We start from the raw sequence: 15,286 nt of genomic DNA, 5'->3' as shown, positions 1-15,286 counted from the left end.
CCATTAAAATAGTGGTGCGCACCGAACAACTGCATGACCAGAGAGGTGGTCAAAGATGGAATGTGATGAGAATGATGGATGGATAGTTGTGTAAGTATGTTTAAATAATATTTTAATTCAACATATTAATTATTTCATTTAAATTCAATATTGATGATTTAATTAGCATTGTTAATTACGTAAATATTTAGCATTGTTAAGTATTGTATTATTTAATTTGTATTGTTAATTTATTTATTATTTATCGAGGGACATAATTAATTCTATATCGTACATACATTTAAGTAGTTATATTATTATATGTACCTTTGTTTAGTAGATACAGTATGATTTTTCATATTTATTATGAATAACATCTCGCAGTTTTGTACGGAAGGCTCGTAACAATTTAGAACTGCCAGCGCATAGAGAGTTCAGTTGAGGTATCTAATGACCTAGATAGACTAAAATTATATGTTATGAGCCTTTTACGTGTGAACCAGCAATCCTATACTGTTATCCTGGAGGGTGTGCAGCCACGGCTTGTTTTAAATAGCTTTGTCGTTGTCCATACGTTGTTTGAGATAAGAAGGAACAACGCATAAGCTTTGTACTCATGCAATGCATGAGCTTTGTACTCATGCAATGCATTAGAGTAGAACTTTGATATGGGCATATATATAAATATAGTATCACGACTGGTGTAAGGTGATCCAGTGACTACCGTGGAAGGATCAGATCAGCAGTTAATGCATGAAGAGGATGGAGGGCATATCAGGGAGGGCAGTTCTAGCAGAGAGGGAGCTAGAGTGGACCCTTTTGAGATATATGCAGGATGTATGGATGATGAAGCCGATGGTAGCGGGGATGAAGAAGTTGCTGACAATGATGAACTGGTGCCAGCGATCCAGTACTTTTGTGGTGCTGGGCTGCTGGATTGTGCTATCATTGAGTATAACACTTTATATAACTGGAGATACCGGAATATCGACATCCAAGTCGGGCAACCGTTTCGTAACAAAGATTAGGTCATCAACTTTATTAGCAACTATACTGTAAACAAGAAGGGACTACAAATGCGCCCAGTCTAACCATACGGAGTATGATGTTAGGTGTATCAAGCACCCAAATTGTCCTTACTTTGTACGGGCATATAAACCAAAATATAAGAACTATTTTGTGATCAGTAGACACACCCCACATACATGCAGCGAAGAGGCTATTAGGACTGTAAGCTACACCGTTGATGCGAGGTTCATAGCCCAACTCCTCATCACCTTTGTTGGCATGGATATTTATTTGTTGCCAAAATTCATTATGGAGGAGGCGCAGACTAAGACGGGTATGCTGATCAATTACCATACCGCGTGGCGAACGAAGCAGAAGGCATTGAAGATGTTGTTTGGAAGCTTTGAGGAGTCTTACAACTATGCTCCGAGGCTACTGCAGAAGATTACCATGACGAATCCAGGGACTCAATGGGCCATGGTGGATGAGCCGATCAAGCTAGAGGATGGGTCATACAGCACCACTGTCTGATATCTCGTTAGGTTATTTTGGTCATTTGGAAAATGCATCGAAGCTTTTAGACATTGCAGACTGGTTGTATGCGTGGATGCCACATTTTTGAGCGGCAAGTACCATGGTACCCTTATGATAGCGATAGCGGCAGATGCAAATAATTAGATCATTCCTCTCGCCTTTGCAATGGTTGGGAGTTAGAACAATGATAGCTAGCTATGGTTCCTCACTTTAGTGAGGACACGTGTCGTGGGCAATAGGGAATGAGTTTGAATCATCTCAGACCGCAATAAGGGTCTTCTAAATACGTTGGACGTGTTGCATGATAGCAGAAACTATTCCATTGTATGGCCTGATGTGGAGAGAAGATGATGCATGCGATACTTGGAAGCGAACCTATACACAAGGTACCACAACAAGTCTTTTGTAAAGAGATTCAAAGGGTTGTGTCTGCAGAACCAATAGGCAAAGTTCAACGAGATATGGAGAGAGTTAAATGAGATCACTCGCAAGATGATGACATATCAACAAGCAGAGGAGGACCATCTGCGAACGCAAATGGTTGAGGGATAAACTATTGTAAGTCGTTCACATGCTACGTTTAGCCAGTAGATAGCGGTGAAACCGGCGGAGTGTTGGGTCCTAATACATGACACTCATGGTGCCAGGTTAGCACATAAAATTTAAATGATCATATTGTGCCATTCCTTATGCAAAAGAGGCCTTCTAAAATTATTGTATCACATGTTAATTACACCATCATGACGACAAATATAGCAGAAACGTTCAACAATGTTCTAAAGGGAGTACAGGGCCTCCCATTGCGTGCCATCATTGAGCTCACATTCTATAGAACGACAGACTACTTTCGAGATCGTAGTAATGCTGCTATGAATTGCAGCACGTGGTTCGCACCTAAGGTGAAGAAAATCATATCTAGAAGGAGGAATGAGGCACACTTTCATCAGATGAGAATCTATGACCTGGCCAACAATGAATTTGAAGTCATGTGCCACCGTAGATATACTTCAGGGTATAGCGTAGGGACATCATGCAACAATGTCAACTTGAGTCTCACGAGGTGAAGTGCACATCCAATAAGTTAAAACTGCACCATATTCCGTGCTCGCATGTCTTAGCTGTTTGCAAAGACATGAGCGGTAATGACGGATCACAGTACATAGCACCGTATGTCACGATCGATGCATTGAGGAGCACGTGGCTTCCAAAGATGCGGTCCTTCAACATCGGAAGTAGCTACAATACAATCGAGGAGCCTAAGTGGTTATCTTATCCCCGAGCACAACGCACGGATCCTGTAATGCCTAGAGCCACGAGGCTGTAAGGTGACATAGATGAAGTAGATGCTACTAACGGCCTACGCAAGTGCAAACTTTGCAAACAACTTGGCCATGACAGGAGGACATGCCCGACCCGACAGTTAACTATCAGGCCACTATCGAACTGTAGTGTATTAGAGTTGTTGCATTTTAGTTTGTTGTTTGAAGTTATTCGCAGTCATGGTTTGTATTCTAAACTGTTATTTACATATTAGTTGTACTACTTATTTTGTAATATATTATATGGTACTGGCATCACATACGATTTTTTTTATTAAACCATGAAGCTTGTTATTCACCTATTTATTGAACCATGAAACTTGTAATATATTCTATTTTGTTATTCATATACTTATTTAACCATAAAGCTTATAATATATTCTAATTTGTTATTCTATTGAACCATGTAGCTTGACATCATTGTCATGGCTCATGGTGGTCTTTCCGAGCTTCTTCAGTAGCGGTACGACGAGAACCATAGGGCAGCAGGTACCATGATTATATATGCTTTTTAATTGCATGATGATTTGCTATTAACTCAGTACATGTATTGGATATCTTTTGCAGTTGCTTCCGTTGCGAGCCCGGAGTGTCCACACGATTGAAGAGTTAGACCTTCGATTCCACGAGCCACACGCACGGGCAGGACTACTACCTTTCGCTCTCATGATGGTCAGAGCTCCCATGGCAGGTGGTGGAAGGACACCTCTCTCATCAATTAAGGAGCCACTGCTTACAGGTCTCTTCAATCGGTGACGTCTTGAGATGCACAGGTTCTACTTTCTTTTTGGCGAGATGGCCATAACATTGAGGGACATGACCATGCTGACCGGACTGCCAATCAGAGGTTCCTCATTAGTAGTTTCGCGACCAGCAAAGAAGTAGTGGAAGGGTTATGTTGAGGGTATATAATTATTTGTTATGTAATGCACTTCAAATATTGTACTGCTATTCAAGCTTCATTGACCCTCTGCATCTTGTAGGTTTAGCGTGCAATATGATAAGAAGTATGTTGGCCTCTCTATGTAATGGATTCATAGGCTGCTACAGTTTGGTCCATGCCCACCGAATGCGGACGAGGCTACATTTATACAACACTATGAGATGTACTTGTACATCCTGCTAAGAGGCATCATGTTCTGCAACACGGTAGACGATTATGTCACCCCATATTGTTTGGTTAGCGAGTCAACTTACGTCACATCCTTATGAACTGACATCTTACAATTGAGGATCTATTGTGCTAGCTGCCACCTACAGAGTATTGTGTGATGCAACCTAGCGATCAAAGAAGAAGGGATCGGTTACAGGCTGTCTACACCTCTTACAGCTATGGAGCTGGGAGTACCTTCCAGTTTGCGAGCCTTGGGTGCTCAAGAGCTACTATCCAGTCTCCATCTCTGATGGCATTGCAGATGACATGAGGCATATGATCGGTGGATGTATGACATGCTAAGATGGAGTCAGCAGCAAGACCATGGTAGCTACTCCCGGATGATCAGTGATATGTATGTTCTCAGCGCCGATCTCATGGAGTTGGATCCATGGTGTATGGCACGAGTGGCCGAAGTTGTGATTGGAGGGCTCATTGCATCATGTTGTTGGCGTGACTCAGACTTATGGATGACCATATGCTTCTTGTTGTACATGAACAACGTGAAAGTATATTCTCTTGAGCGTGTACAAAGGCAATTCAGGTATCGACATGTAGTGCCAATACCTTCCTCACGAGACATTGGTCGAGTGCATGAGTAAGTGTGTTATTATAGGTAGCATTAGTACCTTAGGTGATCCATGTTAATAAATTATAACTGTTTATATCACGTACAGGAGGAGCGCACAGGGGGCGGAGGCATGCGAGACCGGGCATCCGTGAATACTGAGGACCTACAGAGGAGGACGGAGTCAGCCACAATGTCATCATTCCTGCTAGATAATACGATGACACCACATACTAGGAGTACTTTTTGGGGTACCGTCTGCGCACGCGTGCCACCTTACTCAGCGGACTTGTAGAGCCGACCCCCAGACTCTTCCCTGAGGATCGTGTCCGCCTTCTTCATGTTGTGGTAAGTGATGCGGTACTTATAACAATTTTTATTAGTTAAACCTCTGTATTACTGGCATGGCCCTCATCTTATACAGACCGAAGAGGCACACGAGATGCATATGCAGGCAGAGCAAGCTTATGTGGAAGCAAGCTGGTCATCAACACGAAGGGATCGAAACCCTCTGCAGTACTACATGAGGACGAGGAGGTCTTGCTTCATGTTCGCTATACGTAGTCTAGGTGGTTGTGCCCTGCGTTGGAGGGGGTATGACCTACTAGCTATGGACCCGGCTCATGCCTCCCACACCAGAAACTCATCCAGTGCCCGTGATGAACCCGTTGAGCACAGTCACGAGAGGCACTTTCGGCTTCAGAGCATTATGTGTCACGTTCTGGTGCTGAGGACGAGGAGTGCACATAGGCTCTTGCACCCAAGTAGTGTACACTGGGTTCACAGGCACCGCACTGGACACAACCTCCTCAGACTACGCCGACACCTCCGTCTGCAGTCTCGACTCATCACGAGACATCGTTGACTGCACGTAGCAGATGCCTAACTGGAGCGACACACATGATTTTGACTAGGTTGCTGCAATGTAGGCCGCCAGCTTCACTGAGCTCCTCAGCGCAAATTACCCCCAATATCCTGATGCACCTAGGGTTTCACAGTGGTACCAGCAGGACGAGCCTTCGGCACACCAAACTCCATCGGAGCATGTCTAGGGTCGTCCACATTGCCGCATGAGGATCCTTCTTCATGGTGCATGCAAGGCAGAGTTAGCTGGGTGGGATATATGTTCGGTGGGGATCCCACAGGGCAGAACAATGATGATGACAAGCAAGGGAACATGTGGTAGGGGCCAGCTCAGGCCGCTGGGATGAGGTCCACACACCCACCAGACGCGTACACTCCTGGGGATTGCATGCGGCGTCGTCGTTGTTTAGACGATAGTGCAGTTATTCGGTGCACTTGTACTTGTTAACAACACATGTATTATTGACTTTATTGTCATAGTCATTCCTATTATGTATTATTCATTTAGTTATTTTTAATTTTGTAATGTTTGTCAAATAACTTTATTTGTTATTTATTTATTAAGCTTTGTTACATATTAATTATGATATTTAATACTTGTTTAATGTTTCTTAAATAATCTGGGATTCGTGCTTTGGTGCAGAGCCATAACATTGCAATGAAGGATTAATAAATCTATAGCGGGATCTTCGAGTACATGCTTTCTATGAACACCTACAACGATCCATATAGCACTTAATACCTCATTGTAGGTTGTGCGCAAAGGAAATGATGATCCCTTCAAGTAGAACAATCTAATCCATGTCGTGGCCAAATTGCATGTGAGACCCTTTTGTTCTGCGTTAATCGCTCTGCTCCAACATGTAATCACTGAGGACCTTAGGACCCTCTTGCACAAGAAGCGTTAAACGTATCTCAGGGTGTGTGAACTGGTCGACTATCTTTTTGTTCTAGGTTTCTCTAGGAGGTAAAGAACGATAGTGATGTTGTCCAATCAGAATACATCTCACATTCAGGTTCGTAATTTTCTATGTCATCACCCTACTTATCTTTTTTCCTTTAATTTGAATGCTCCTCTTTTGCGTTAGGCGTTCCCAGAAGATGCATATTTGATCAACAAAGACATCACAAACTTCTTGGTGATGTATATGCCCTTTGGAGGGGGTGTCATGTCGGGTTCGCGTAGAAGGCGATAATGGTCAGCGACCTAAGGGGTACAGGGATGCCCTCTACTACGCATCCATAAAATGATGAGTACGATGAGGATGATGATGTCATGCCCCTAATGCCTCGATGTTCTAGCAGCAATACAGGAGAAGGTTCAAGGAACACTACAAAAAGGACGTTCACACACTAAATCGAGATGGTGTACAACCGACAAGGAAATAGGACGTGCTACTACCGGGATAGCTCAAGATGATGACGATGAATCATGGTTGTCTTTTACAAATGTTTTCGAACCACGGTGCTCTACTAATATTCAAGCATGCATCATATGCACACTTTTTCACCATTTGGTTGTCTACGCAACACATTCTTGATTTGTTTAGAAAGCGTTATGTCGACGGTCCAAGCGAGTGAAGGCGACACCAATCTACCGGAGTTCTATGAGTGTTACGCCAGGAGTATTAGGCAACCGTCAGAGCAGCATGACAAGAATCTAAGCATACTCAACCTACTACTTTGGATCTCGTATTGTATAACTTGATAAATTACGCTTTATGTATATTTGCATGAGTAGTGGGTCCGTTGTTGGGTTTAGATCGATAGAACCAATGTTGATTTGCATTACCTCTACCTTGAGTTATTGATGATCCATATCCTTGTAGCCTTGATAACATTGTTGATATCTAACTTAAGAGTTATTTGAAATGCTTAGAAAATACATAGGTCCTTGGTAGAAGTCGAGCAATGGTTCAACCATTGTTCGCGAGCTTAGAGATTACATATTGTTTACAAATACAATGACAATGATGTGAGTTGTATGAGATGTGAGGATGAGGTGAGATGTGGGCGGTGCTAGAGGTAGGTCGGGAGAGGAGCCCAGATGCCATAGACCGCTTGCATCGTTTAGTCACTGTCTGTCGGTGCCATTGGCTTTAGCACTTTCCGTACAACCACATATTCGGATAATGGACGAATGAACTGAGTATCAGACGCTGTGTTGACGCTTTCCTTGCAGCCCTATGACACGTAAGAAAAATAAAGGAGAAGCAAGGTGGCGAAGAGCTGAAGGTGTCCGGGGCACTCTTGCAGTAACCCCAGTGCCATAAGGGCATGTGCAAGTGGGTAGTTTCGGGTATGAGAAATGTTATCTTGGGGGCTAAGAGGATGGACTCGAGTCGTGTGGATAAAGTTGTACCCCTGCAGGGTGTAAAATAATTTTGAATTGCCATGCTCTCGGTCATGAGCTTGCTTTTGTCTATCTGCATCGGTCGTAGAGTCACGAATGTAGGATGGTGTGGTATGTCATGTTGGGTTATGGTTGAGATGGCTTGATTTACAGATATGCTTATTATGGTTCCAGTTACATATGTTATTGTGGTGATTATGGGATAGAATGATACATATGGTTACGTATAGATGCTCACATGTGTATGTCAAGTTGCATTTCGCTTATGAAAGTTACTTAACCATGTGCTGATTCCTTGCTAATACCTCAATGTATTCTCCTTGGAATCAGGTTATTTATATATACCATTATGGATTAAGTTTTGCGAGTACCTTCGTACTCACGCTGCTCTTTTAGATTTTAGCTGTGAGGAGGAGCTCGTGTTTGGCTATTTCACGCCCGCCAATGTAGGTGGCAGGAATGAGTAGTGCAAACTACTCATGGGGCGAGGCTTTTGGGTGGAGCTTAAGGGCATATGCCTTTACCTAGATTTTGTTAGTTCATAGATGTTAATCTTTCGCTGCGTAGTTTCTAGTTTTGGTTAGGAGGTGAACTGTTCTTTATCCCACTAGATTTCTTTTGTTGTAAATTGTGTAAATGGTTAAATGATTAAGAATTTATAATATAATTTAATTACTCGCTTGTAACACCCTAAATTTCAATTTTTGCAACAGTTTAAAATTTTGCAAGAATTTTAAATGGGGGTTGCAATTTCATTCAATAGAAGAAATTATATTCTAAATTTAAATTTGACATAGGTTATATAAGTTTTATGCATTCATGTTGTCATAGCTGCAATAGGCTTTTATGCATGAAAAAGATTTGCAAAAAGATCGTTAGAAGTCGCTCGTTTAAAACCTCTTTTGAATTTTTGCTCAAACTCTAATTTCAAAAATGTTAAAGGTTCTCGGGCCAAATTCCTTTTCCCGACCCATTTCTTCCCTCCCGCTCTCCCATTCATTCTTCTCGCATGGGCACCCTTCCTTTTCCCCACACTAGGCTACACCCGAGCCGACCTGCCTCAGCGTAGAGCTGCCCCCTCCCCGCCCTCTCTCGCTGTCGCGTGGGCCCGATCCGATCCAAGCCACAAAGCCGAGCCACTCGCCCAAGCCGTCGGCTCGCTTTCTTCCTCCTCCCAGCGCTCGCCTAGACCGCCCCCAAATCTCACGCGCCATTCAAAACCGCCACCTCCCCAGACCATTTCGCTCCAATTAAAGCTCGTGGCCGCGATGCCCGCCCCCTAATCACTATTCCCAGCCGGTTCCCCCTCCTTAACCCCTCTCAAATGCGAAAACCACCGCATTCATCTCCATCAAGGCCACCGGCCATTTCTCTTCAAATCGGCCGTTTCTCTCCCTCTCTCACGCATATAAGTCGCCCATCGACTTCCTTGAAACGTTCCACACACATTCCACCCGTTCCCCCCTCATTTCCCGCTCGGTTTTGTCCTCGATGCCGTCATCTTCTTCGTTTCCGGTGAGAGCTTTGCCGCCGCCACAATTCTTTGTGGCCGAGCTCCTCTAACTCCTTTTGCTCCCCTCTACGACACTGCAGGGTCACCGGAGAAGCTTCCTGCCACTCCTCGGCCTCCCTCCGCCGTCGGAGCGCTGTCCTCGCAGTAATCGAGCTCCTCCGACCACCCCTCTCCATCACCGACCTCCCTCCATCCTTCTCCGCCGATGTGAAGCCCACGGTGATGATCCCCTTTGCCTCCTCTCTCTTTTGCGCTTATCCCCATTGCAATCTGTGGCCGATAGCGCGTTTTGCGCTACTCCGGCAATGTTCTGGTGACCCTGCCGCCGTTAGCCGGCCACCTCCCTGTTCGGCACCGCCCGGCCAAGCCCCTATTGAAATCCAGTCATTCGATTTTCATCTGTCGGTCAAAATAGAATACCCCTTCATTTTATGATTTCGGTCCACTGTTGACCCATGGATTGGCATCAAGGCCATAGTCCATAGGCCAATAAATCTTTTCCACAGGATTTCCTATTGAAAAATAATTTGGTATTTGATTTATGACATCATAAATAGAATTTTCGGTATAAAAAATTCGGTTTATTCTCGGAAATCAAGTAAAATTTGCAGATTAGTCCCTGAAACTTCAAAAATTCAATACTTTCTGCTCGTTGCTCCGATTTGGACAATTCTCACGCTCAAATTCTTGTAGTGACATGTAGAATCTTTTTATAGGGTTTTTACCTAGTTTTAATATTGTTTGGTATAATTTTCTTAGTAGTTTCCATTATGTGCTTTCTCCGTTATGTCGCTTAGGAGGTGAGCAGTTCTGGAATCTTCAAGATCAAGCTTTCGAGGACTTTGAGCAGCCCTCCGCTGAAAGCAAGTGTCCTTGAACATTTTGCCTTTGTTCTAGGAATCATGCGTAGCTATTTCATTCCTTCTATGCATGCTTGTTGGTACAAATTCTAGGTAGCTTGCTATTGTCAGTGGGAGTCAGGTGAGAAAGAAACTGTCACTTATGTGTGAGGATCAGAGGCTCGTTGATGCCGAAAAGAAGTAGGAGCTATGGACTAACTTAAAGGTATTGCACTATACATTTTTCTGCCTTCTATTATTTTGATAAATGAATACGCTATAGACTTATTGGCTCATTTTTATTGACAAATCAAGCATTTTATGATCTTGATGATGCTGCCTTCAACTGGTTTATGCGTAGCGCTGGAAGGATATGGAAAGAATTTAAGGCAACCCTAAAGGGGCTGTATTTTAATGCTGAATTAGTTGATGAGGAAGTGATTGAAAGCCATGATGATAGAGTCAATGATGCTGATTGGAAAATTCTCATGGACTATTGGAGGTCTCCCGAATCTCAAGTAAGAAACAACTAATATGAATCTAACTGCAATCTAATTAGTTGCATATGTGATTTGATATCTTCTATACATCTACAGAACCAATTATTCATTGCTACCTATGTGTCTTGTCCTTGACCAAAAAGCATATACACTTGTGTTCTTTTGCAAAATGCAACTGAAACCTTCATGTATACAATCAGCTGTAAACCTCCATGTACGCATTTATGCATAACAACTTTTAATTCTATTATAGGCTCACATGGAAATAGCCAAAGCAAATCATGCAAAGTTGTAGCTGCACCATACATTGGATAGCCTGAGCTACAATTGTTTTGAGCATGATCTGATAATGAAAACTATTAATCTCAATAGTAATTCAATACATTATTGTAGGTCATTGTCATTGTCATATGATGTCCATTGCGTGGCCATACAAGTAAGTAATAAACTACACTTGACCTTATTTCCGTTTTGATTTGTAATGATCATAGTTTCTAATTAATGATATTTGTGATAGATGAAGGTTAGCAACAAGGCATCAAGATCATCCCATTGTACTGCAGGTATTTTACTTTAAACAAACAAACATCACTCGGTGTTGACCTTGCATGTATTTTGGGTACTTGAATTAGGATTTTGTTAGCGATGTGTGCATGCATGGACATCCCATCTTCAATTACAAAGGACAGATCACTTTGATTGAATTATGTATTGCCAAATTGATTTGAGATATAGATTGGTACAGCTTCTGTTAGCTGCGACCAGCAAAAGGACAATATATTTTGCATCTTTGCTAGCTGCTCTGACTATAGATTTGTGGTCATTATAGGATAGCCATATCCTTTCACCTTGCAAGTTTGTCAATTATTTTCTAAAAATTGATCTTGACAGCTCCAGTATTGGTCATATATCACTTCATTATGTACTAGTCAAGATCTATATTGTTCCTATTTTTTTTTCCAGTCAATTATTAGTTAGAATGGTAGTTGTTATAGTTTGATCTCATTATGTTCAGACTTTAGAAAAAACAAACTAAAGCCCGTCTTATGCTAAAAAGCTCTTTTAAGTGATAGTGAACTTAAGGAGACAACAAGCTTGAGTGTACTTTATTTTTCACATTTCCTCTCGGCACTTATTTGCTTGCATTATCACGAACTGCACTGATTGCTTAGTAATATTATTTTTCATGAAGTGATGCACGCTGCTAGCTAGCAGTTGATGACAAAAAGCTACCCTTTTGTGCTTGATCGTACAACCTACGTTGTTGATGGATGTTTCTTTTGGTTTCGGATACTTTTGTAATTGATTGTGTACACAAAACTGATGGCTTTTTCAGGCAATGCTAGACGATGCATGTGTTTCTTTTGATTTTGGGTTTTTGAAATGATTGTGCACACACCTGATAGGTGTGAGAGACAATATATGTAGCTTCATTGTGGTACTTTGTTGATAGTACCTAGATGTGAACTACATTGAGCTTTTGGTCACTGTTATGGTGTGTTGATTACTTGAATGGACTAATTTGATTGCAAGATGGATGTAATATTCAGTGAAATTGGTTTCTAGTTGTGTCATGGATGAACTCTATATCAATGAATATTTGAAGCTCTGTGTGTGACATTGCCACCTCTATGTCTAGTTTTAATGATGTGTCATGTACTAATTACTGTCAATACATGGTTTATTTTTCTAAATCATTTCAATGTTGGAGTTGGACTGTCTCTCGGTAATTATTTTAGTCGCAACAAACAATTGGTCAGCAAAAACTATTAGTCGTGAAGGCATTTCTGCCTTAACACTGTCCAACAGTAGGTCGACAAAAATGTGTCGGTCGGCAAAACTTTCCAATCAACTGTTGGTCAGCAAACACACGTCAGTCGGCAAAATTTTTGCTGACATCACTTACCCTGACCAAAACTATCGATTGGCAAAAGTTTTTACTGACCGACAGTCCGTCATTGAAGGGCCCTTTGTCGACATTGAGGTGTTGCTGATATGGTATTGTGGTGTAGTGATGATGGGCCGATTGTGCCTAGTGAGAATGGCACGACGTGACACGAGGCACAACAGGGTCAGGCCATGCCGGCACGGCACGACCCAAGTCCCAGCACTACTTGTGACATCTTGGCCACGTGCACTCAGGGGCTGTTTGGTTGTTCGCCACCATTTGCCACAACTAAAGTTAGGCTTGCCACAACTGTTTAGGTAAGTGTTTGGTTTCCTACTAAAGTTATATGTGCCACAATTTTTTAGGTGCCTGGAAGCACTCTTGCCTCATTTTTCTGCCAAAGTGTGGTGCTTTTTTCGACGCTGAAGCTGCGGCACACGCCAACGGAGCTGCTTCACGATCTTTCGCGTCCTTGTCTCAGCACCTCCCCCATAGTGAAGAACTCTTCTCCTGCTTCTCACCAATCTTGAGGAAGAGTCCTCGCTGTAGCCATCCCTTGCAAGGTAATGAACCATCTCCACCGACGTAATCTCTAGCATCTCCTCCCTCTCCATCTTATCCCTCTTCTCACCCCACTTCATCTCATATATGTGTAGATCTGGACCTTCCCCAATCTACAAAAGAAGCAACCTTCTCCTGGCATATTGTGAAACTTGATCCAATTTCAAAGCTAGTCAGTTATAAATCAATGGTGAAGGGTCAATTCATGGTACATAGAAAAGGCAAAAAAGTCCCCTTCTAAAATTTCTGCATGTGATTAATTTCTTGGCTTTTACTTTTGATTGACTGTGTAGTGTGAACTTGTGTGTTCTTTTCTCAGGGATCATGTGTTCGTGCATTTCAGCAATCATCCCATCCTTGTCCTCACCTCTTTCCATCTCATGTACTTCATCTCATATACATGCAGATCAGAGCTTTACCCAATCTAAAAAAGAAGCATTCTTTTCCGGACGTAATCTGGACATTGTCGACCAAAGGATTTCTACTATTCAGTGGCAAGGTTCCTTTTGTATCTAGAGCAAAGGTAAAAACGTTTTCCCCTTCTAAAATTGCTGCATGCATGTGCGATTGAGAAGATGGCTTATCAATTATTTCTTGCCTTTTAATTTTGCTTTTTGGTCGAGTAATATATTATGTAATTGAGCTTATAATTTACCCTGTGAATTTTTTTCTCCCCTGCTGCCTTGCTAGAACATTTGCTAGTATGCATATGGTATTGTCCCCCTTTGACAAACTGATTGATTCTATAATAACAATCCTCCTGATACATAGATGGATCTAAGGAAAATATGTTTACAGTACTACATGGACTGTTGTCATTACATGTGGAGGAGAAGATTGATTACTGCCATGATTCTGTGTTTACACATTTAATGGTATAGAAGTGGATCGTCACTATAGGTACTACAAAGAAAACTGGAAGATTGTTGCAGCAGCTTTGAGCAAGAGTGGAAATTGTTTTGACCATACTAGATGCTTATTGACTATTTAGAATATGAAAAAGCCTCTATCAATATATGTATACTATATTTTCCTTTTCTGAAAGCTATTGATGCAGTGCATATAGCAACCTAACCCCTGTTTGCATAACATGCAGGATAGGGTAAGGCACTTGTTGTCTAAACCAATCAAGTTTTTTAATGAGGTGCAGAAGCTATTCATAGGTTGTAGTGCTGATGGTTCTTTGGCTAACGACCATCAAACATGCATGGATGATTGTGATGATTCAAATGGTGATGATCCAAGGGGGCTGCTTGATCTGAATTGCTATACACAGCCTGAAGACTTTGGTGAGGATTCTAACACTTTGCAAACTCCAACTCGTCATGCAAGTGTTGACAACAGCTCTTCTAGCACTAGTCGAGTTAGTAAGAAACGTCCAAGGGGCAGCAAGTCACCTGCTAAGAAGCCACCAAAGACCAAGAGTCGTTTTGCAGAGTCCACTCAAGAAATTAATGCTACAATGAGATCACTTCAGGAAATACTTGTTGTCACTGCTCCTTCCCAAATGCCACAGCTTAGTGACCCTCATGCTACTTTATGGCACAAGTTAGAGACAATTCCAATGACCCCTAACCAAAGGGTGATTGTTGGTGAGCACCTATCTTCCAAGGAGAAGAAAGACACGTGTGGTTGGCTATTCAATGCAAGTGATGATACCTTGAATGTTTGGGTATTTAAGTTCTTATGCAGTAACGATAGTATCAACCTCTGAATTTCCATGGTTGTTGGGTTATTATTTTGGGTGTGTAGAAACTGATAATCCTAAACTTATGTAGCGATACTAGTAACCTCTAAAGTCTAGTGGTTGTGGAGTTATCTTTTTGTGTAATTAGAATCTGATGACCTATAAACGTAACTAGCTGGTGCCTTTTGGCTGATGAACTTGCGATCATCTATCTTCATAATGTAATTTGCAAACAATCAGAACTCGTTGTCCAGTTTGTTTGAGTGTTGAGTCTTGAACCACATGGATAAACGTTTAGAAGATCCAATTCACGGTCCTTCTGAACTTCTCATGCCAATAGAAGTGCGAATCATGACAAATTTTGTTAGAGGAAAACACATTAGATGAATTATGCATTTCCTTACAGTATCACAAGACCTCGGGAAAGGAGGCATGCGGTCCAACATATTACAAAATTGTAAGAGCAGTTACCACACAAGCACACACATTGTAAGAGCAGTTACCGTATAAGCACACACGT

General features: G+C 42.0%; 1 pseudogene; it reads left to right on the top strand.

Annotated features, from left to right (window-relative positions):
* Window positions 1–728: 728 nt before the first annotated feature.
* On the top strand, window positions 729–14,545 carry LOC133884647 (uncharacterized; annotated as a pseudogene).
* Window positions 14,546–15,286: the final 741 nt, after the last annotated feature.

Source organism: Phragmites australis, chromosome 1 (assembly GCF_958298935.1).
Source record: "Phragmites australis chromosome 1, lpPhrAust1.1, whole genome shotgun sequence".
In the NCBI taxonomy this organism is placed as follows: Eukaryota; Viridiplantae; Streptophyta; class Magnoliopsida; order Poales; family Poaceae; genus Phragmites; species Phragmites australis.
This window is presented reverse-complemented; position numbering and strand designations above follow the sequence as displayed.